The sequence below is a fragment of the Anser anser genome (assembly GCF_964211835.1).
Source record: "Anser anser genome assembly, chromosome: 8".
NCBI classification, from domain to species: Eukaryota; Metazoa; Chordata; class Aves; order Anseriformes; family Anatidae; genus Anser; species Anser anser.
In genome coordinates, this window is record NC_139728.1 from 27344861 (window position 1) to 27365860 (window position 21000).

A 21000-nucleotide genomic window follows, 5' to 3' on the forward strand; every position below is an offset into this window, starting at 1 on the left:
TTTAAATGCATTCTGGTGCTGCGAGACTAAAGGGCCTCCAGAGTTGTAACTTCCTAAGGGCTATTCTGCAGATTCCTTCCTCCTTTTTTAATTTTTTTTTTGTTTTGTTTTCCTTTAGAGGAAACTCTCAATCTTCCTAGGAAATACTCCTTTGTTTATGGCATGAAAAAACCTGTGCTCTCCTGGCTGGGAGCGGGGAAGAGGCAATAGGACGAATTGCCACTTGTGAGTTTTGATACAACCAAGCGTGTCTTAAATAAACACTTGTTTATTTTTCTACCTTTCTGTTCAATTGCCTCGCTGCCAACATGGAAGGTAAAAGTATCCAGTTCAAAGAAGGCAACTGCGAGCGGAGGCTGACATCCTGTCGTAAATATAGAACTGGCCTCGTGACAATGCCCTGCTCACAAACAATGGGAGCGGGGCTGGGAGAAAGAAATTTATGAATTAACACAGCCCAGGCGAATGATTAACAGCTGATGGAGGAACAGAGCTGCGGGCACGCCTGCCTGCCCTCCGGGTGCTTCGGAGCGGGGCCGTGCCCTGCACAGAGCTGTGCGGTCTCTGCCTCGCTCGTGTGCCATCAGTGACGCCCCTGGGATCCCCTGAATCCCTGCCCTTGGGATGGCCCTGGACAAAATCCCGGTGGGCCAGGCGGTGCCCACCTCCATCGAGCTGCACTGCAGACCTGTATCCACAAGCAGGAGGAGAGCCCCAAGCATTTCCAAGAGAGAAACGAGAAGCTTTTGAAGGAATGGAGCCCCAGGTTGACTAGGGACCTTACTGGTGCTTTCTGTGATACCTGAGAAAACCTGCAATGGCTTTTAGGAACCAGACTGTGGCTGTCAGTTGTTCCTGGCTCTGGCTGGGGCTCCCACCTGGCAGAAGTCACCAGCTCGTGTCCTCACCAAGGAGGAGCAGGCAGGGGGGAGTCAGGAGATGTGGGTGTCTGTGGCTAGTCTTTGCATTTACAACACGCTCGTGGGAAGGGAAGCGTCAGTCCTGGTTTGGGAAGGGATGAACCAGGGCCCAGGCACAGTGACTTTTTTGAGACTTCTTGGGAACTGGTGGCTAAAGTGGGCACACTTAAAGTTTAGTGAGCCAGCAGACCTGTGTCTGCAGCAGCAGCACGCGCCTGACACTCGTTTATCTTACCGAGCACACGGAGCATGGCATCCCGAGGCTGAAGCACTGGGTTTTCTTCTTTTCTCCTTCTGTACAGCACAGGGTGTGCCCCGTTTGACCTAAATATTTGTGAAGTTACATCCTTGGGACAGGCTGACAAAAGGTTATAAACTCATTTGTTTTCATCTTTTCCTAAGTCGGGCGGGCTGCAGAGGCAGGACATCTGCCTCGCGCGGGGTCCCTCGCACCTTCCTCTGACGCATCTGCTGCTGGCCACCGTCTGAGACAGGATACCGGGCGAGACGGGCCACGGACCTGGTCCACCCGAGCAATTCCTGCTTCCTCGACACCTCCCGTGGGCCCCGGAGGCACCTTTTGGGGTTAGGAAGCAAATAGTGTGACTGGAGATCAGGTGTCAGTTCTGCAGCAGAAGGGCTCTTTACGCTCATGGGCTTGATCCTCAGCTTTGTGAACCCACGTGAATTAGCTCAGTGTGATGGGATTGGGGTTTTCCCCCTGAAATTGGTGCTGTTAGGTTGCTTTGTACCTGAACCGTTAGCTGTGCTCTTCTCGTTTTGGAGGAAAATGGGAAAGTTTTGAATGTTAGTGGAAGGGAACCAGGCAGTTTAATCCCAGGGGTGATGCGTGTGTGCATAACAACACCGGTTTTTACCCTATCCCCAGCACTGTTTGACACCGCCTGCATTTGATTATGGCTGTGGTGCTGTTATTTCTTTCAGCAGCAGAAAATAGTGAGGTGCACTCTCAGTATTTGAGCATCAGGCGGAGAGGAAGGGATTTCCCCACTCCGCTGTTGACTTTGACATTTTTGTCGAATATTTCTGTTTCGGGGCTGCAGTCCCTTTGTGCTTGGCTTTAATTGTACACTACTCCCTAGCATATTTAGAGAGCTCACTCGTGCTGCCCTACCAAGCAATCTCTCTTCCAGGAGAGGTGCACAAATCTGCAGCCGGCAGTTTTGGAATCAGCACACAGCCTCCATGAGACATCCCGGCCGGCTGGACATTGAAGTGCCTGCTCTGAGCAGGCACTGCCCTGCCTCAGCCTGCACAAGCTCCACTCCCTTCTCTCGTGCCATTTCTTTGGTGCCCGGACCACCTTGGCTCATTCCCCACGGTCAGCGCCTTGTCCTGGGGAGCCCAAAGCTGGGAGCAGTACCCAGCCTCAGCCCTGTGCGTGCTGAACGCAAGGGAAGAGCCATTTCCCTCACCTTGCTGGCTGTGCTCTTGCTGTTGCAGCCCAGTATGGAGCTAGATTTTGCCCCTGGAAGGGCACACTGCTGGCTGAGGCTCAGCTTCCTATAATGGAATAAATATCCTTCTCTCTCACTGGCAATACGATGTACAAAATGTCCCTGTCTGACCCCGAATGAATCTTTGAGTCTCTGCGTGCGGGCAGTAGGGCCAGATGAGGGCTTGAGCAATCCTGTAGAGCTTCTCTTTTCTGCACAGTTTCACCTTGCATCCAGTTTTTGAATGACTCTGTTGAAGCCTTGCTTTCGGTGTGTGTAAGCTTACAGCAAAGCGAGCAGCAACAGCAGAAATGTGTCTGTTCAGTGAAATTACTTTCCCAGTATCTTCTGTGCCCTGAACACTGGTTCAGGCTTTGGGCAATACAAAGCTCTGGGAGAGGTTTCAAGGGAAAATTCACGTGTAGCGCTGTTTCGTGATATCTGAAGTCAGACTCTTCTTGACCACTTCGCTTCCTACTGCAAATGCACAACAGGAACGCAGCCAGAGCAAGCAGTGAACAGGCTGAAAAGCTCTCGTGTGAAAGCTTTTGTCCCCAAGGAGATTCTCCCCAGAGAACCTAAGTGTTGATAATTGCTTGAAAAATACATTATTTGCATTGCCTAGAACAGGTGAGGAATGCAGGGGGAGCTGATTGCTAGGAGGAAAAGAAGGATGAGTGGGGACCACCGAAGCTTTATAGCTATGTCCTGAATCTGCAGCTGCGAGTCTGCAGACCGTGGCTTAGGGTCTGGTGGGACCTGAGGCACTGGGCAGCTCAGCAGGAGCACGGGTGGGAGGCAGCAGCACAGCAAGACACTTTGCTCTGTGTTTAGGAAGGCCCTTTTTGGGTTGTCCCATGGCCGTTCATGTCATTTGCCATGTTTCCTCCATGGCCATAGCCCCGCATGTGCTGTAGCGGCGCCCTACTGTCGCGTCTGTCGGTACCCCAAATGGGGTCCCAGCACCCATCCCCACCCACCCCGTGGGGCCCGTGACCCCATCAGGGCCCTGCTGTGACCTCAGATCACCTACGGCAGCGGGAGCAGGAGGCTGTGAGTATGAGCCAGGGTCACCAGGTGGCTCTCGGCCCAAGCCCTGAACTTTTGGCCCACGCCAAGGGGAAGGTGGATAACCTGGGGGTTGCGAGAAGCCTGAGAATCTAGCAGCATTCCTGTATCCAGACTAGGTGGGGCAGCGACAAGGGGATATTAGCTCTCCCTAGCAGTCAGTGTCTGAAACTTCCTTGTATTGTTTGCCCATTGGTAAGAGTTTCCCCCCCCCCCTAAAAATAGCTTTTTGTTTGTAAGTTCACTTTGCATTCAAGCTTCCTCTCTTGGTTTTCTCAAGAGGTTCCTTGGTATCTTTAAATTTGCTTCAACCACAGGAACAAAAGGCTGCAAAATTCTCACTGCGTTAAGATGGGGAGGTTTTCACCTCGGAAGGAGAGAGGGGGAGACAGTTTTTCGTACATTCTTATATTTAGTTCAGGTTTGACTGGCAAGAGCAAGCATCACGCTCAGCCTTTGTTCCGTTTACCCAGTAAGAGCAGAAAGGGAATGCATTGTCCTCCCGGGATCCCAGGGAATAGTTGGCAGCGATACCACACAGCTAAAAAAGTTGTTCTCAGAACTAATCGAGCAACCACCAAGCATCAGCAATCACTGTGCTCTTAGCTCTAGCCCTTGGCAGCTGTTATCTGGACCAGATGTTGTCTTAAGTAGAAGGGAGATGCTGTGCTCTGGGGCAGAGGGATATTTTTTTTCTTCCTGACATTGTTGCTCGATTGATTTCTTTTTAAAATAATGCCTTGTAGAACATTAATAAATAGCTGTTTATTTTGACAGCAGTGTCAAGAGCATGCTAATGTGTTATTGTTTGTACTGTGGACACTTAAGACATATAAAGGGAGTTTGTGTTGCTGGTTCCAGGGAAGCAGGAGGGTTTTGCTAGTGGTGGATCCAGTCCAGAGAATGTGCATTACATATGGGTGTTTATATCTCGCTCCGTCTGTAAGAGTTCATTTGGTTGATGAAAGATTGTTTGCTAGCACTCTAGGAGCTGGCAGGATGGTATTTATACCATTGTCAACTCTGATAAAAGTTTCAGATGTTACAAAAGCTCTCAGCCTAGATCAGAAAAAAAAACCAATTAAATAAAACTCAATTTCTTCTAAATTCTTTTGTGTCCAAAAGTGATCTGCCTCGTGGGCCTTTGAATCTGGGCTGATCTACTCGGTATCTATTGCAGTGAATCTGATCTGAAACCAGCCAGTTTTGTATGAGATCTCAGTCTAGCTGCAGCCGCGTGGAGCTTAGCATGGGGTGGTGCGTTGGGTATAGCAGCTCGTGCAGTACTTGCTGGTGGTATACAGCACCTTGTGCTTCCTGCAGGTAGATCCCGAAACTCAAATCCTGTGTGCAAGGGTAAAATTAGAGGGCTAGAGAAGCCCTCTTCAAATGTCTGCTCCTTCTTCTCCCAGCTGTGGAGCTCTGCCCACATCAGCCCTGCTTCGCAGTGGTGATGGAGGTGCTGCAGCCTTCCCAGGGTGTCCGTCGCAAAATTGTACCTAGGGAACTGCCTGGGAAGTTCCCTCTAAGGTACAGGTGGAACCTTTCTGGCTTTGGTTTACTTACCCAAACTCTAGGGGATGTGATGCTGCTGCACCTTGTGGAAAGTGTGGAATGCTCTGGTCTTTTGGAGTGCTAGCGAACAGGGCGGTGCAACCACCCCTAGGTGCAACACCTCTATTTCAGTATGTGCGATATCCTGCGTGGGAAGGGAAATTTGATCTGTGAAACAGAGCCCTTTATTCATGCAATAAAAGTCATGAAGACATGTGAATACCAGCTCCTTGGTGAAGGAAGATATTCTCAAATCGACGCTCCTGCTGGGGCTGGTGCACGGTGCGTGCCCGAATCATCTTCACCGCTCTGAGGCTGCACCCAAGGATACCATACCCCGCTTTACAGCAATAGGACAGGTTGGCTTCCTTTGCCTTTGTACCACATTCTGCACTGAAACAATAATTCCTATGGAAAGGTCATGGAACTGAGTCCTGCTGCAAGACGTATCAACAAGTGGGCATATTACGCATGAAATGTTAGCGCTCGTACGTGTGAGAATGTTGCTTGAGACAGCAGCTGAATTTATGTAGTGTTAGTAATAGGTGGATACATTTTCCGCTAGCAACGACTATAATAAAATCAGATTACAACAGAAACTAAATGCTAAAGTGAATCATAAAAATAAAATAGAAATGAAGTGCTGGTGGACTCCCATCTAAATCAGATTCAATTAAAGAAAGAGTTGAGGCCAAAATTGCACTTGGAGCGATTGTGAAGGACGGGCCCATAATGTCATCTCTGAGTCACCCTTCAAGTGAATTACTGGTCCTTGGAGGCGACCATTTCCCCATGAATTCACGCCGAGGAACGGCTTTTCCAGTTGGTGTTTCTGAATTATTCTGCTCGTCTACGTGTGCAGTCTCAGGTTACTGTGTGCTGTCAGGGGCCGGTGCAAGGCCGGCATCCCTCGCGCCCTTCCAGCGCCGTGAAGTCTGGGTGCTCTGCTGGCCCCGGGACACAGCTCCGCTCCTCAGGCTGTGGACCAAGGGTTTTGCCCAGATAACGACAGAAAAATGGGTGCTGCCGAGGGCAAGTGGTGCTTAGTCCTTCTGGCACACGTGGCTTAGGGATGGGGTGTCTTTGCACTGAGTGTGTATTTGCTGGGGCTCCTACCGGAGCCTTGAAGCGAGTGATTTCTGGCTTCCACAGGAGCCACACCTCATCGTAGCAATGCTTTGAAATACTAATTTTTATTTTGAGGGAATCTGCTAAGAGCTTTTCTTCATGTTCTGATTTGGCATTTTCTTGCAATCGTAGTTGTCTTTGTAATATGTCTGGTCAGGAATTCTCTGATTGGGTTCTTCTAATCAGAAAACGGTAGTCAAGGATGACCTGTCTGTGTTTGCATGAGGGTCGTTCTGGTAAATCCCTCCTGAAATCCTGAAAATGTTTCTGAATGGTTTCAAAAATAGAAAACCTGGGGTCTGGATTTTTTTTACAGTTTTTTCTTGCTTCACTGTTGTCTGTAGCATTAAAACCAGAATGAACATTTCAGCTGATTCACGCCATTTCCCCTCTAGAGATGATCCCTTTGCAAGCATGTTGAAGCTCTGATTTTCCAGTCCGTCTCAGGGCGATAAAGCAATCCCTGACTCTCATCTTGTGTGAGCACAGAGACTTACTGGAGTTGTCTGACAGCTCATTCCGAGTTCCAGTTAGGTGGAGGAAGTCCTTGTCGTAGGGAAGACTCAGCTGGCTACGTTGCCATTTGCCCCGGTATTTTTCGCGTGTTTCTGGCTGTCGTAGTCACAGCAGTTCTGCACGCTTTCAGGCATTTTCTACCCCTGGGACAGAGCAGTGGCCCTCTTTCTGGTAGGAAACCCACCCTTTTCCTTTTAACCCGGCCTTTGTCATGCTGCCTAAAACTGGGTTTGATGGACCTCATCTGGCAGGAGGCCACGGGAGCAAAACCAGGAAAAAATAAAAAGGCTAAAATGTGTTGCACGGGGGTGTCCTGGCTTTACCTGTCCCATGAAGTCTTCAACAACTGCTCGGTTACCAGAGGACAGAAACAGAGGTACAGAAAACAGCAGAGCACTCAGCAGAGCACTCTTGGACCCGTGTCTAGCAAAGGGAGTTCAGTGCAGGGAGCTCTCTGGGCTACATCTGCACCCTGTCGAAGTCAGTGGCCACGAGGCCCAGCTCGTGTGTGCGTGCTGGTGCCCACGCTGCAGTCCCTGGGCTCCATGGAGCGGGGAGGACACCGCTGCCTTCGTTATCCGGCTGTGCAGATGGCTCAGGTCATACCGATCGTCCCAGGGAAGAAAGATGAACTTGCATTTTTCTCTGGTGATGACGGTGATGTCATGGTATGGTAAACAAAGTATTTCATCTTTTCTCTCTTTCTTCGCTCCGTTCCAGGAGCTAGTCAGGGTTTTCTGCCAGAAAGCTGACTTTTCTCCTGGCTGAGGCTTGAGCGCCCATCAGTGCTGAAACATCGCTGGAATGTTCTGTCCTGCAGACACGAGGGAACAGAAACCTCTCCGGAGGAGGAAACGCTAACCCCAAGAGCTGCAGGCTTTGTTTCTGTACCTGTCACAGTTATTTATTATTGCACGCAACTTCTAAATTTATATAGTGCTCCTGAAAACCAGGGCCGAGCTCTGAATAAGAGGAGGAACAGACTCTTCAGCACCTGACTGCTCATTTTGGCCAGCAAACGGGAAGCTCTGTGGTGGAGCGGAAGGTGAAGCCTCCAAAATTACCAGGTCAAGTAGCAACAGCTAGTGATGCTTTTAATTCCCACTGGTACAGCTTTGAAAGCAGCTGTTTTGGGGGCTGAATGTAAAGGCAGTTTGTTTGCAATTAGTTTTTGTTGACTTTGCCAAAATGCCTTGTCCAAACAAAAACGTGTGTGAGTATGTGCATGCACACACAACGTGCATACACACGTGCACACATGCTGACACACACGTGCACGCGTATTCTGGCATAAGCCCACTCCAAAATATAATCCTTCCTCCCCAAGTATTCTGCTGGGGTTTGGGTGTCATGGTTTTTCTCTCTCCTGTCGCAGCCCGACGCTCACGGAAGCTGTGTTTTCTGAGTCCTTTTCCCACCAGTAACACAAACGTCAGAAGTTCTGGGATGAGGGCCAGGTTGGTGCCCCCTGCTCCTGCTGCTTACCCTCTCCTGGCCGGGCTCCCTTGCTTCCTCCTCCTCCTCGCTCCTGCTTTGGAATAAAGTGACTCAGCAGAGCACAGCAGAGAAGGAGCCTGACTCAGAAACAGCCGTCAGCACTCAGGAAAGGGCTCAGACTTCTTGGAACCTCAGTTTAGTATCCTCTAACTATACCTAATACGGCCTTGAATTTGCCTCTTGGTTTTATGGAAGCTGTGTGTAGCATTAGGGTCGGTGCAGCAGGAAGTGGAGTTAGTTGTGGGTCAGATGTGTGTATGGGGAGAGGATGTGGACCTGTAGGACCTCTGCACTGCAGGGTTACGGAAACCTCGAGACCTGTAAATGCGCTGGGAGGTATTTCTGATGTGGTGGTGGTCTCCATCCCACCTACAGAGCCAGCCTGCCTCTGCCTTCATAGCAGTTCTCAGTAACGGGGCGTTTGTGATCAGGGGATCAGGCAGAGAAAAGCTGGCGCCGTGGTGCTTCTTGCAAGGTTATGAGGCAGAGGAGGAATCCAGGAGTTACCAAGGGATAAATCCCAAATACGTGCACATTTCCTCGCTGTGTTTGCTGGCAGCTGCGGATGTGCTGCTATCCATCAGGGAGGTGTGAGAATACCAGAAAGCAGCCCCCCTTCTGAGTCGGATGATTTTGAGATCAGGAATCTTGTTTTCATAAAATTCTCTGAAACTGGCCCCTGACAAGTTCAGTATGGCCAAGAAAACTATGTCTACTTGCACATCTTCACGTCTTCTGCTTCTCAATGTGGAACAGGCATGTTAAAGATGAGGGTTTTGGTCAAAGCCTCTGTGCATTTGTGCGTAGGGTGGAGGAGCTGAAGCTGATTATACCCTACAATGATTTTTCATGTCATACAGCTGCACAGTGGGAAAAAGAAATATATTTCAGGTATATATGACAGGTCTTAATTCATCCTCGGTACCCCTCTTTCGGGTTGGGACAGTGGTTGGAACTGTTGCTGTCAAATTCAGACCTGCTCCAAGCACACAGCTTGGACAGAACGTGTTAATTTACTGATGACTTAGGCCACATCCTAATTGGTTGGTCCAGTCCTAGGTTGGTCTGAGCTCCTTCGGGGCCTTTGGCATTCCCCTGCCCATCAAGCTTTACCGGCTGCAGATGCTGGTGTCAGACCAGGGCTGGCTCTGTTCCGACCGCACCAGCAATTTACACTGCTAGGGAGATATACGGTCCTGGGGATGCTGCGCTGCAGTTTGGTTTGGAGGAGGCTGTTTTAAGGAGCAAAGTGGCTTCTTTTCTGCCTTAAAATAAGCAGAGTTGGGGCAGAATTGCTCCCTGGGAATTACAGTTTGCCCTCGTATTTCCAGAAAGCATGGATATCATGCACGCAGGGTGCAACCCTCTCTGTCACCAGCTCATGTGTAGAGCATGCAATAAATGTTTCCAGATCTGTAGGGCCCACTCCGCCGAAAAGCAACAGTCGAGTGTACAAGGAAACAAGCAATGTGCTTAAGAAAGGGGAACTATTTTCTTGGAATAATGTCATATTCAAGTAAACCCTCCCTTTCAATAGCTCTTAATTACGCAATAGAAAGCTAACGTAGAACAGTCAAGGGCAGTGAGAAAACCATCTACAAGATTTTTCGAGTGGATTGGGCCCTTAAAACTCAAGCTGAAATGTGACCGAGGTGGGAAGTCCAAAAAACTCAGACTGAAGAAAAATCCTGGAATTTATTAATCAAAGCCTTTTTTTTTTTTTTCAGGAAAAAGACAGTTAAAAATATTAAACCATCTTGAATAAAAAAGCCTCTCAGTCAGCCAAAAAAGTGAAATGAACCCTGCGATACTATTTGAAGTATGCAGGTGGTGTGCATAGACACTTGTATTTACCTTTCTACTCTAGTGAGTTCATAAAATAATTAAGAGGTGTGCTAGAAATACTGAGATGAAACATGGCCAATGGATAAAAAACGTTGAAATAGATTTATTTTTTTATTATTAAAAAAAAAAAGAAACAAGAAAGTACAGGAAAGATATGTAAGCAAGGGAATGGTTCCTGTTGAAAACTGATGGGAGCTCCATCATTTGGTTCATTTGAAACTGGACTGCACACATCACTAAAAAAATGCTAAGGGAAACAGCTGTAGGTTTGTTTCTCTAGGGAGGGGCAAGACGATCTAATATATCTTCTTAATTTCATTTCTAATTCCTATGCTTGAAATAATGTAGACAAATCTTGAAATATAACATACAGCGTGCTAATTCCTTCCTTTCTTCCTGTCTAGAGAGAGATGTTGAGTTGAAGGCAATTACCCAACATTTCTGACTATTATTTTTAGCCCGGTTTCCTAAGGAAATGAATCTCATGTGAACACGGTGTCCCTGTGTCCGTCTGCCAGGCCCTTTTCTTTCCTCTTCCCCCAGGAACTTCTTGGCCAAATTTCAACCGAATTTAAGAGAGGGCTGGGGTCTGAAGAGATATTACAGTTCTTCAAGGTTTACGAGTAGGGCTGGCTATAGGGTGCATGTAGCGTCATTAGACAGAGACTGCGTTGAAGCTTTGCTGGTATTTGGCATCTGAAAGTTCGTGGTAAGCTCAGCCTAGGGGTGGGACCCAAGGAAATGGGTGCCCTTCTGGTCAAGGCCAGCCCATGGGTTTGCTCAGACACTGACAGGGACGGGGCTGTACTGGGACCATTTGTCTGGGCTGGAGGAACAGTGCTGGCAGCATCACACAGGTCACAGCCCTGCAGCCGCGTTGGCGTGTCTGCCTCTGCTGCGCTTTCCTTTCCTCTTTTATTGTCTCTTCGGGGTGTGTTGGGGTGAACCGCTGTGACGGGCCTCCACCGCGGGGCCTCAGGGCCTGCACGCAGGCCTGCCCGGCTTTCACAAGGCCTTTTCCCCTAACTCCTCCTTTGAAGTCCCCTCGCCCCACGCCCGAGGAAGCTGATGTCATTGGAGGATGGGAGGCCGTGGCGGCTCCGGCCAGTTCCCACCTTCGGAGGAAGGAAATTCCTTGGGGCAGAGCTGTTTATCTGTTGGCCCCCAGAGAGCCGGACTGAGAAATGATGTGGCTTTCTGAAAGCCGATGATTTTTGGTTCCCCCCTCGCCTCCCCGCGCTCGCTGTGCCTTCATTGTGAGGGTGGCTGCCTGGGGACGCCCCGCTGATTGCAGTGTCAGAAAGCTGAAGCCTGGCGCCTTAATTACTTTTACACCTTGCTTGTGGAATTCGCTCTGCAGAAACACAAAGCGTCGTGCAAGCTCATTTCTGTGAATTGATTAAGGAAGAAAAGCCCAACAAACTATCCCCCCTGGATTAGTGAGGGCAACGAGCCAGTGCGGCTCTGCAAGAAGGAAAAGGTGGGACTTGCTGCTCCAGAGGATGCAAAGGAAGGGGCCCTGGCCACAGCCTTGAAGCCCTGGTGAATGGAGCACTGAAATTGCCTGCTGTGTTGGGGAGGAGAGCGGTGGCAGAGGAGGAAGGATGGGGAGGGTCTCAGACAGGCCTGCCCAAGGATACTTACAGGTTCCTTACCCAAGGCTGCAGAGTATGGCTGAGTACGTCCTTGGGCATCTGCGGCCTACACGAAAAACCAGAGAGACCCTGTTTTGCTGCTAGGTGAAAAGAAACAATTTCTGCCTTCACAGCCCCAAGTGTGGAGTAGCTACAACCTCAGGCAGCCATCTCACAGCCCACTGTGGCCACAACAGGCAGCACCAAAACCCACAGGGTCTGTCCGTAAACCGCACACGAAGCAGAAGCTTGCCATGAGTGCAGGCAGTGGGTCACACTAGGAGCCCAGAAATGGCTGTGTGTTATCGCAGAGCAACCTCTGGCTGGGGATTGTCTCTGACAAGTATCTCGCTTCGCAGCCGAGAGGGCGCGTGTCAGGCAGGAATGTGCTGTCTGACGTCCTGGCCTCCGGTCAGCACAGCCACAGCTTTCCCCCCTCAGTGTACTGTCTCAGTGTCCTTCTAGATATCAAATAGTCTGATCCTTCTTTTAGCCTTCCTCTGTCCCAGGTGAAGTCTTCACAGAATCCAGTGCCGGCGCTCTCCTCTGCAGCAGGAGGAATGTGCTGACACACAGATATCACTGGACTGGCAACCTACGCTGGAAACACGGTTATTCGAGCCAAGAGGTTTCTTTTGCTGGTGTAGTTTATCAGAGCTACCCAAACAAAGTCAGCTATACTGGAAAGAAAAAATATCCCTCCTTTTGTAGCACTGCATCCACACCAGGGCTTTTTGTTGGCGTAGTTCTCTCTCTCGCAGGGATGATGTCTTTGTTCACACTCCTAGCTGACATAATTAGGCTTGCAAAACTTCCAGCCCTAGCAGAAAAGGGGTCAGCTTGCTTCAGGAGCACTTCCACACACCATTGAGAAACGCTGTTGTCCTGAGGTAGTCTGTTACATCTATTTTCCATCAGTGTAAAAGATCTCCCACAGCACAGAGAAAAAAGCAATCTTAAAAGCTTTGTTTTGTCCAGTCATTTTTGTTAATCCATTATACCTGCTCGTGTGCAGACCTTGCTCACAAATTGCCACAGGGTAGAGCTACAGGGCGTTGGTGAAACAAGTACGTGGAATTTGTTTGCGGTTATTCAGGCAGATGAAGAAGCATGGAAAGAGAACACCATGATCCAATAATTGTGCTTGTTTCGATCCACTGATTGTGTATGTTATGTACAAATCAGGACCCATTAGCTGTTGTAAGGAACACTGAATCAATGTGCTTAAATTACACGCTGCCGTTCATCCTGAACGGATTGTACAAGTGGGGACTTTTTGTCCTTCTGCTGAAGTGCAAATACTGCTGAGAAAAAAAGCGGCAGTGGCTGGGAAGACGTGTAGTGGTTCACGTCAGCGAGGGAAGAGCGGCCAGGTCGGGACGGGTGGGTTTGGGAAGGGGGCTGTCACTCGGTGCCTGAGGCAAAAAGTACTGCTGGAGGATGCCATTAATGGTGGCGAACAGACATGATCCCAGGGTGAAAAGCCTGCATATAAGCTGCAGCGTTTGTGGTCTGTGGATAAAGATAGTGTCCTTTCTGGGAAAAGTATCAAGAAGTCACTTTCTGCATAAGAACAGGAGCCCTGGCTGGATGTCCCTTACCAGCTGCATGATTTCAAATTTTCTCTCCAGTCACAACAGTTGGCTCAAATTAGAGCCCTCCAGCCAACTTACAGGATGGCCCAGATCTTAATTCCCGTCCCTTCACTGCTCCTTTCCTTTTGTGTGACCAAGCACCCCACGCAGGCCACCAGCGAGGGCTCTGAGGCCTACCGCCGGCACTCCGTGGTGAGCAGTTTCAAGCCTAGAAGCTATTGCCTCTCTTTGAAGCTGAATCGCCAGCCTTTGTGTACTGAGATAGAGAGATTATTTAGATGATGTGCTACTGGAAGGAAAAAGTTTATTTCCCCCTCCACAGACATAGTTTCAGACTAACTAAATTATGCTCAGCATGGGTATTTAGGCTCGGTTCTGCAATATAGCATTGCACCCTGAGGTATGGTGCCTCCCAGTTTGTTGTGATATTAATCTTGGAAGCAAAACAAAATCCTTTACAAAAGATCAATTTAGTGCATCTCCTTTGTCTTGGCAGAAGACAAATTGGAGCTGCAACATCTGTTTTTTTGAAGAGATAGTACTTTTCCACTCTTGGTTTTCTCTGGCAGCTGCATGCTGCCTGAAAGGCTGAAGTGAAGTACTTGTCAGTGGTACCTCTGACACTGAGCAGGATAATGGGCCTTAGAGATGAGCTTAGTATTTCAAAGCACTGGGCAGATTTTAATTATCTTTGCAATTATTGCCCTTAGCCCACCAAGTCGTGCGGATAAGCCACGGGGAGAAATACCGTATCACGCGAACACTTTCATTTAGGGAAAAAAAAAGGATCGTTAGAAGTACTGACTGAAAGAAGAATCCCAAAAAAGTCAGATGGGAAATGAAACTTGAATGCTCAGTAGGGATGGGAATTAATCACAGGGGGAAAAATACCAAGGGATGTGCTGGCTTTTCTCCATCTCTTGATGTTTTCAGATGAAGATAAGTTGTTCTTCTGTAAGAGATGGAGAGATATATATTGGTCAAACATAAGCAATTGGCCTCGATTCAGGCACAACTGAGTGAAATTAAAGGTTTTTGATATAGAGAAGCCAGACCAGACTCTTCTTTGTAGAGCCTTAAGCTCTATAAATCCATGATGTTAACTATTTTCCCTTCTTTATCTAAGGAAAATCCCAAACTGGCAGGTGATACAAGCTGCCCAAGGCCATATAAGAAATTAATGGCAGAATCAGGAATATAATTCAAGAGTTCCTGGCTTTCTGCCCAGTTCTGCAGTCATGCAGCCCTGCGAGATGCTGGCGCTGCAGGGGAGAGGCCGAACCACTTGCTGTCTCTCCCCAGCCACAGCTGCCCGCCATGCCCCTCGCTTGGTGCTGCTGCCATGGCCCGGCACCTGCAGGCAGAATTTCCATCGGTGTTCGGGCTCCTGGGGTGCTCATGTGGCTGCCTGGCTCCGAAGGCTGGAGCAGGGACCTCAGCCCCACCTTTGTGCTGGGCAGCGTAGGCAGATCTCCCCACAGGGTGACTGCCTGATGTCCTCAGGGCACTTGTATGCTTGTCTAGAGGAATTCAGGAACAGGCAAAGACTGTGGCCAGGATGAAGGGCTGCTGCTGGGGACAGTGAACATGCACCCGAAGGGCTGAAGGTCTCCCTGTGTAGGTTTGGATATGGCCAAGCTGGAGTCCTGATGCAAAAAAGGAAGAAGGGGCTGAGGGCTGAGAGCCCCAATGTCAGCAAAATGGTTGAGTATATCCTTCAAAATGCATCTTGCTGAATCCCATTAAACACATTCTTCATGCTACACAGGGACTAAGAGCTTAGCTGAACCAGGGGTTGCCTAAGTGGAGGGCTGTACGTCATTTAAGGTATTATTTTTAAAAAGTCACCTGCAATAGAGTAGATAAGATCAGCTGTTTCCTCATTGTACCTAGGAAATATTTTTATTCCATATAGAAATAAAATTTCAAATGTGAGAAGAGGTCCACCAGGAAACAGCGCATCAGGAAATTAGACAGACAGGGTATTTTTGTACTTGTGAGATGATTTGGTACATTAATAGCTATCTGGCAGCCCAAGTGTGTCTTGGTGCCATTGGGCCTGGTGACTGTTGTCTCTCTGATGCTTCTGCCAGAAGGCTGTCTGCTTGGGGTGAGTGGGGAGGACTGGACCCATAAGAGAGCAGCGTAAAGATGAGCCGTGCCCAAGGTTTGCCTCTGCTGGGACATCAGTTCAGTGTGGCCACCTCACTTAGCTGCTGTGCTGCTTTCTGGGACGTGACTACCATGTTTTAATTCCGGGATGGAGACATTTCAGCAGAAATCGATCTGGATGTTTACTGTGGATTTTCATCAGGATATCTGATGCACAGTCAGCCCCAAAAACATTTAGCTCACTTGATCCTACCTAAAAGCTTATGGGCACAAGCTCGTCTTTTTTATGGAAATTATTCAGGCATATGTGAGAGTAGGCCTTACCTTGATGTAGCACCTTTGGATTTTTTAGGTTGAAAGCAGTGTAAGTTGTTATCAGATGGATGTCATCTCCTGTGTTGTGCTGGGACTGTGTTCGGTCAAAGAAGGCAGCTATTTTGTCCTGCTGGGGTGAGAGCCAATCTCAATCCAAACAGAAATTTATGTCTATTTAAAATGGTTATATCAAGTCATGAACCTTTGAATACGGTCCTTCAAAGGTTTCTTTCAAACACTTTCTTTGAAATGCAATTCTCCCCTTCCCTTTTTCCTTGAAGTTTCTATTCCAAAGTACCTCTAATCTTCAGCAGCTGATAAGAGCAGTCACAGGGGAATTGCTGGAGGGGATCTCCCGGCACAGAGGCACCTGTGAGAGCAGCAGGTGTGACCTCCTGCAGTCCCACTCAGGGTTGGAAAGTCCTCCTCTGTCCCCCTTGCACAAAGGGGAGAGAAATGCTTGCAGCCCTTAACAGGATAATGCAGGTTCCTGGTGCTGTCTATCCTGCTTGCTCCTCTCTGTTGTCCCCCTGAAATCATTCAAGTTTCTGACAAAGGCTCCCAGATCGGGCCATTTTAGTAAAAGAAATTTGAGGGTTTTCTTGTTCTTTATAGGATTCTCTGTGTGTGGAAGGAGACCCCCCAGGTACTTGGCTGAAGGATGGGGAAGGTAACGAAAGGTGTTGGGAATAGCGGGAGGTGGTGAAGGGGCACAGCATCGCAAGCTGGACAGGAGGCAGGACAGACTGGGAAGTGAGGTCAGGAAGAGCCTGCTTCAGTGCAGTCCTCGTCCCTTACAATTTACTGAGTCCTCCCTAACCCACTAGCTGACTGCTAAGAAAAACTAGGTCTGTGGAAGTGGAGAATTACTGATTCTTAGGATTAATCCTGCAGATCCATGGAAATGTGTCTCCATGGCACTGCTGAGCTGTAGTGTCCCAGACTGGAAGAGGGCAGCATATCCTCACGGGTCAGGAAATGCTGTCTTGAGCTGGAAGCTGCAAAATAAAACTGCACAAAGAAGCTATTGAAGCTGTTTCTCAATCCTTTTGGAGAAAAAGCAACAGCTTTCTGCAAGCCAGTTATTCAGAAAGAGGGTGGTCAGGCTTTTCTGTTTGTTTGTTGTTTTATTTTTTATTTTTTAATTTAAAAATCAGGCAGAAGAAGCCAATAAGATACTTACCTGAAACTGCTGCAGTAAAAATGGGGAGCTGGCTGCTTGTTGCATGCTGTGTTCACCATGCAGCCTCTGCCAAGTCATTTGTCTTCTCACTCCCATCCCTAAAAGTTGGAGCAAACGAGGCTTGAAGGGGAAGACATGAGGCTCAGTTCCTCAGATGTCTGGAAAATCCAGTTATAAAGTAATTAAATGGACACAGCACTGTGACATGGATATAGTTTAATTCCAGCAGACAGAGCGAGGAGGGCTATGTGGCTGTGAACGCACCCAGCCAAATGGTGGGAATAGCACAGTAGAAGTCCAGGATTGCCTCAGGACCACAGCCCTGAGATCTGAAAACTGGGGCACCACTTTCTGGCAGCCTCCTGCAGTGCAGCCCGTGACCAGGGGTGATAGAGGTTCTCCCCTGCAGCAGGATGGTGCTGTGCTGCGATGGCTGCAGCACCACGGTCCAGCCCGTTATGCCCATCACTGCCTGCTGCTCCCCTCTGAGCTAAAATCCTTTCCCGGGGTGTGAATCCCCCCTGTTTGCCCCATTGGGATGTGGGGTGAGGCCTCCAAGAGTCGGAAGAGGCGCAGCAGAACCTCACAGAGTGGGGCCAACAAGGGCACAAGAAGTCAGTCAGCTCTGAAACGGGCCCTGCTGCCAGAGAACTCACCGTCTGGAGTCATTGCCTGTCTAAGTGGAAAACCATTCATTCGTGCAATTAATTAGTGGGCCTCATAGAAGAGGTTGTCAGTGCTGGGAAAGAAACATAAGCGGAAATATAGGTGGCATCAGCTGGGCAAAGGCAGACCTGCAAATCCAGGCCTGCGGTATCAGAACTTTTCACATTTAAAAAAGAGGCTTTACTCCAGTTGTATATGAAAAATAAAACAGACGTTTGCTGTAGCATGCAGTGAAGAAGAGGGAGATATGTGGGGTACCTGCAGCAACCCCTCCAGCATCCTGCTAAAGGGACCCTTCTCGTTTTAGGGAGCAGGGTGCTGAAATTACACCCATGGCTTCAGTGGTGAAACGTAAAGGAAAAGTGACAGAGAGGTCGTGTGTCATTTTTATGTTGACACTGCCATTGTAAGTTGGATCTCTGTTTGCTGATACTGTAGAAATGAAAGCAGTATTTTTCTATTTTTTCTCAAACCAGGATTTGCCAAACTGTTTGAAAAATGGCAAGAACATGTCTGATCTTGATTGTTTCCCTACAAAACCATTGGAGCTCTGTTTGCTTGCTGGATGTCCGGAGGCAAAAGAAAAGGAGTGCCTTGGAGTGTGGGGAAATCACATTTCCCATTTTTGGGTGCCACCAAGGCTTGAAATGAATTGTATTTTTTTATGACTAAATAGCTTATTATCCTTTACCCAACCCAAGCCACACTTCCCCAGTTCTTGGCGGAATAACCAGACATGTCATGGGCCAAATAAGGGTCAAAGCATTACCTTTTCTTTCAAACAACATTGCCTCGACCCTGTTGTGTTCAGTGTTTTCATTTATTGCTCTTGAAGCTGAAACACATTCCAGATGTGATTTGCAAGGGCTCCTGAAAGGTCACAGCCAAGTCGAGGTGCTCTGGCTGGCCTGCAGTGACCCCAAGGTGTCCTAGGGTGGGGGGCCCCGCTCCCTGCTGCTGGCCTGGGCCGGGGGGCTGTCGTTGCAGATAAATCCTGACTTCTGCTGCTGCAAGGAGCTTCTCCATCTTTCTGTGAGAGTGAGGAATGTGGGGGTGTGCAGACGCCTCTGCCAACACCTGGTTCGCTTCCTGATGAGTGTGTCGAAGGCAGAGGGTGGACATAAGGTGCCAGGCCTCGGGACAACAGTTGAAGGGAAGTTTGTGCCTTAAGGAAGGGACAGGAGACCAGATAAATGATGTTTGTAATCTTGATAGCAAGCATTTCGGAATCTTAGCAAGGTTCTTGTACTGTATTTCTGCGTGAGTTTTTTTTTTTCTTAGACGAATGAAAAAAAAGTAAAGAAATTACTTCCTTGATGATATCATTCCCCTCTCAATCCTTTAAGCTCACCAGACCTAAGTAACGACACTGGTGTCTATTAAAAATAAATGGCTGTTTTTTCTGCTACTGTTCCCTCAGGACAAATTCAGGCTCAAAGCATGAAGACAACATAAATTCCCTTCTTCTATGTGAGCACTCTAATAGCCTGATTTTCAAAGGTCCAAGTGCACACAGTACCATGGAAAACCCAGCTGCAAATTCCTACTCCTAGAAACACTTAGGCAAATGTTGTTTCAGCCAGCCTGCTCGTGTGTGCAGAGCTGTCACATCCCTGACTTTGTGGGACTGAGGTTTAGTCCCTCAGCAGCAGCTTTAAGGGCAACGCATGTACTGGTTGTGTTCAGCTCCTCAAGCAGTTGGGCAGATGAGTGGAGTCCTCTGCTACGGGCCAAAGTTTCTGAGTCCTGCCTCATTAGGCTTTGCTGCCCACGCTTGTCAGGCAGGGCAGAGATGCACTGAGCTTCTTAGAGGTTCCGCTAGAGAATTTCTAGTATCCAGAATGATTGAACAGGTCTGTAGGAAGACCAAGCTTGATAGGCAATACTTAAGACTCCTTAAAAGATTTCTTTTTCTAAGAATTTGTCCACTTGCCCTTTGATCCCATGTAAACTTTTATTTTTGCTATTACATCTTGTGGCAAGGAGTCCCTGTGTGTTGTGTGCTAAGCTGTCTCCTGTCATTGGATCTGAACCCGCCACATGCAAATCTCTTCTGATAACCTTCTGTTCTTGTTCAGGAAGATGATATAAGTTTCCAAGTTCTAGGCTAGATCACAAAATCTGGGGTAAATTCTGCAGACTGAAGTCATAGCTGGAGATTCTTTCTGATAGTCGTGCTGCGCGATCAGCTTGGGGGGCTGAACAGAGGGGCCAGTTATGAACTCCTGAGGAGGTTCCTCAGGAGAAGATTCCCCCAGTGGTTTAGCCAAGGTCAGATGCAGCCACCAGCTATGCCCTGCCCAGTTACGTACCACAGGCTTCTTCTTGGGAGACTGCTGGGCTCTGTTGGAGTGAGGCCCTCCTGGGTCTTAACCTCCTGGGCCTTTTCCATCTCCGTCTCACCCCCCTGCCCCCTCAGGATTGCTCCCTACAGCACATTTGTGAGATTGCTTCACAGTTAAGGGCTGAAATGACCCGAGTGATTGGGAGCGGGGAACTGCTGTGGCCTCTCAGGAGTGAAATATAGCTTTGTGTCTGCAAAAAGGTTAAAGCTGCTCCCCAGCAAGAGCAACGGAAGGAAATGCCCTGTAGCTAAATTTCATTTTGGTGTACAGTATGAGAACATGTGCAACCCATTACAATAAAGCTCTTGCTGGAAAATGCCTAACCTATGCACTGTAAAACCTAATTAAGGGATTCCTTAAAAAACAAAGTTACCAACCAGTATCAAGGAGTGGATAATGAGAGGCTGCTTTGTGTAATCCAACCCTTTATCTTTAGGCCTTCGGGGTGTCCACGGCCAGGGTCTGTCCCCTTGTTGTTGCTAGGCCTTTATTGTAATCGCAGGCCCCTCTGTCCTAAGAACAACTCAACCATTGCTTGTAAAGTTGGCCTGCTCCACTTAGGTTTCCTAATGGGTACAGCTGACGGTCTCTGAAGATGGATCAGCTCCCTGTGGCCGGGGGGATGGGGTTCCTACAGGCATTGGCTCTGGGTTCGGAGGCCGATGGCGGTACCGTCACTTCCAGTGGGGTTTTTCTCCACCAGAGGGAAGGAGGACAGGGAGAAAGGAAAGAGATAGAGGATGTCTTTCTCTGAGAGCCTCCCCCAGGCCGATTGTGCTGCCTGCTACTTTGCCATCCAACATTAGGTTCTCCAACATGGGTGGGAAGGATGGAAGGCCTTTCCTCAGCACCTGCTGGGGTGCAGTTCCCAGGGGACTTTGGCTCTGAGGACCATGCAGGAATGGATGAGAATGAAGAAACCATTGCTTACAGTAACTAAACTTTTCTAGATGTGTAGGCCCAAAACAATTTTCCCCTGATAATGGATGGGTGCTCAGTGCCATCAAGTCTCCATTTATTTTTGGTCTTTTTTCAGAGGGGCCAGCCACAGCGCAGTAACCACCTAATTCCTGTGCGTGGTGCTGATGCGGACAGGCTCCATCCAGGTGGGTCCCAGCTCCTCACCTTGTCCTGTGCTGCCCTTCAGAGCCTCTCAGGGACTCCC

At 48.7% G+C, this 21000-nt stretch overlaps 1 long non-coding RNA gene across 6 annotated transcripts in view; it reads left to right on the plus strand.

The window, feature by feature from the left end:
- Positions 1 to 21000, plus strand: part of LOC310903429 — a 334064-nt gene that overhangs the window by 95360 nt on the left and 217704 nt on the right. The gene's annotated exons all lie outside the window — the stretch shown is intronic.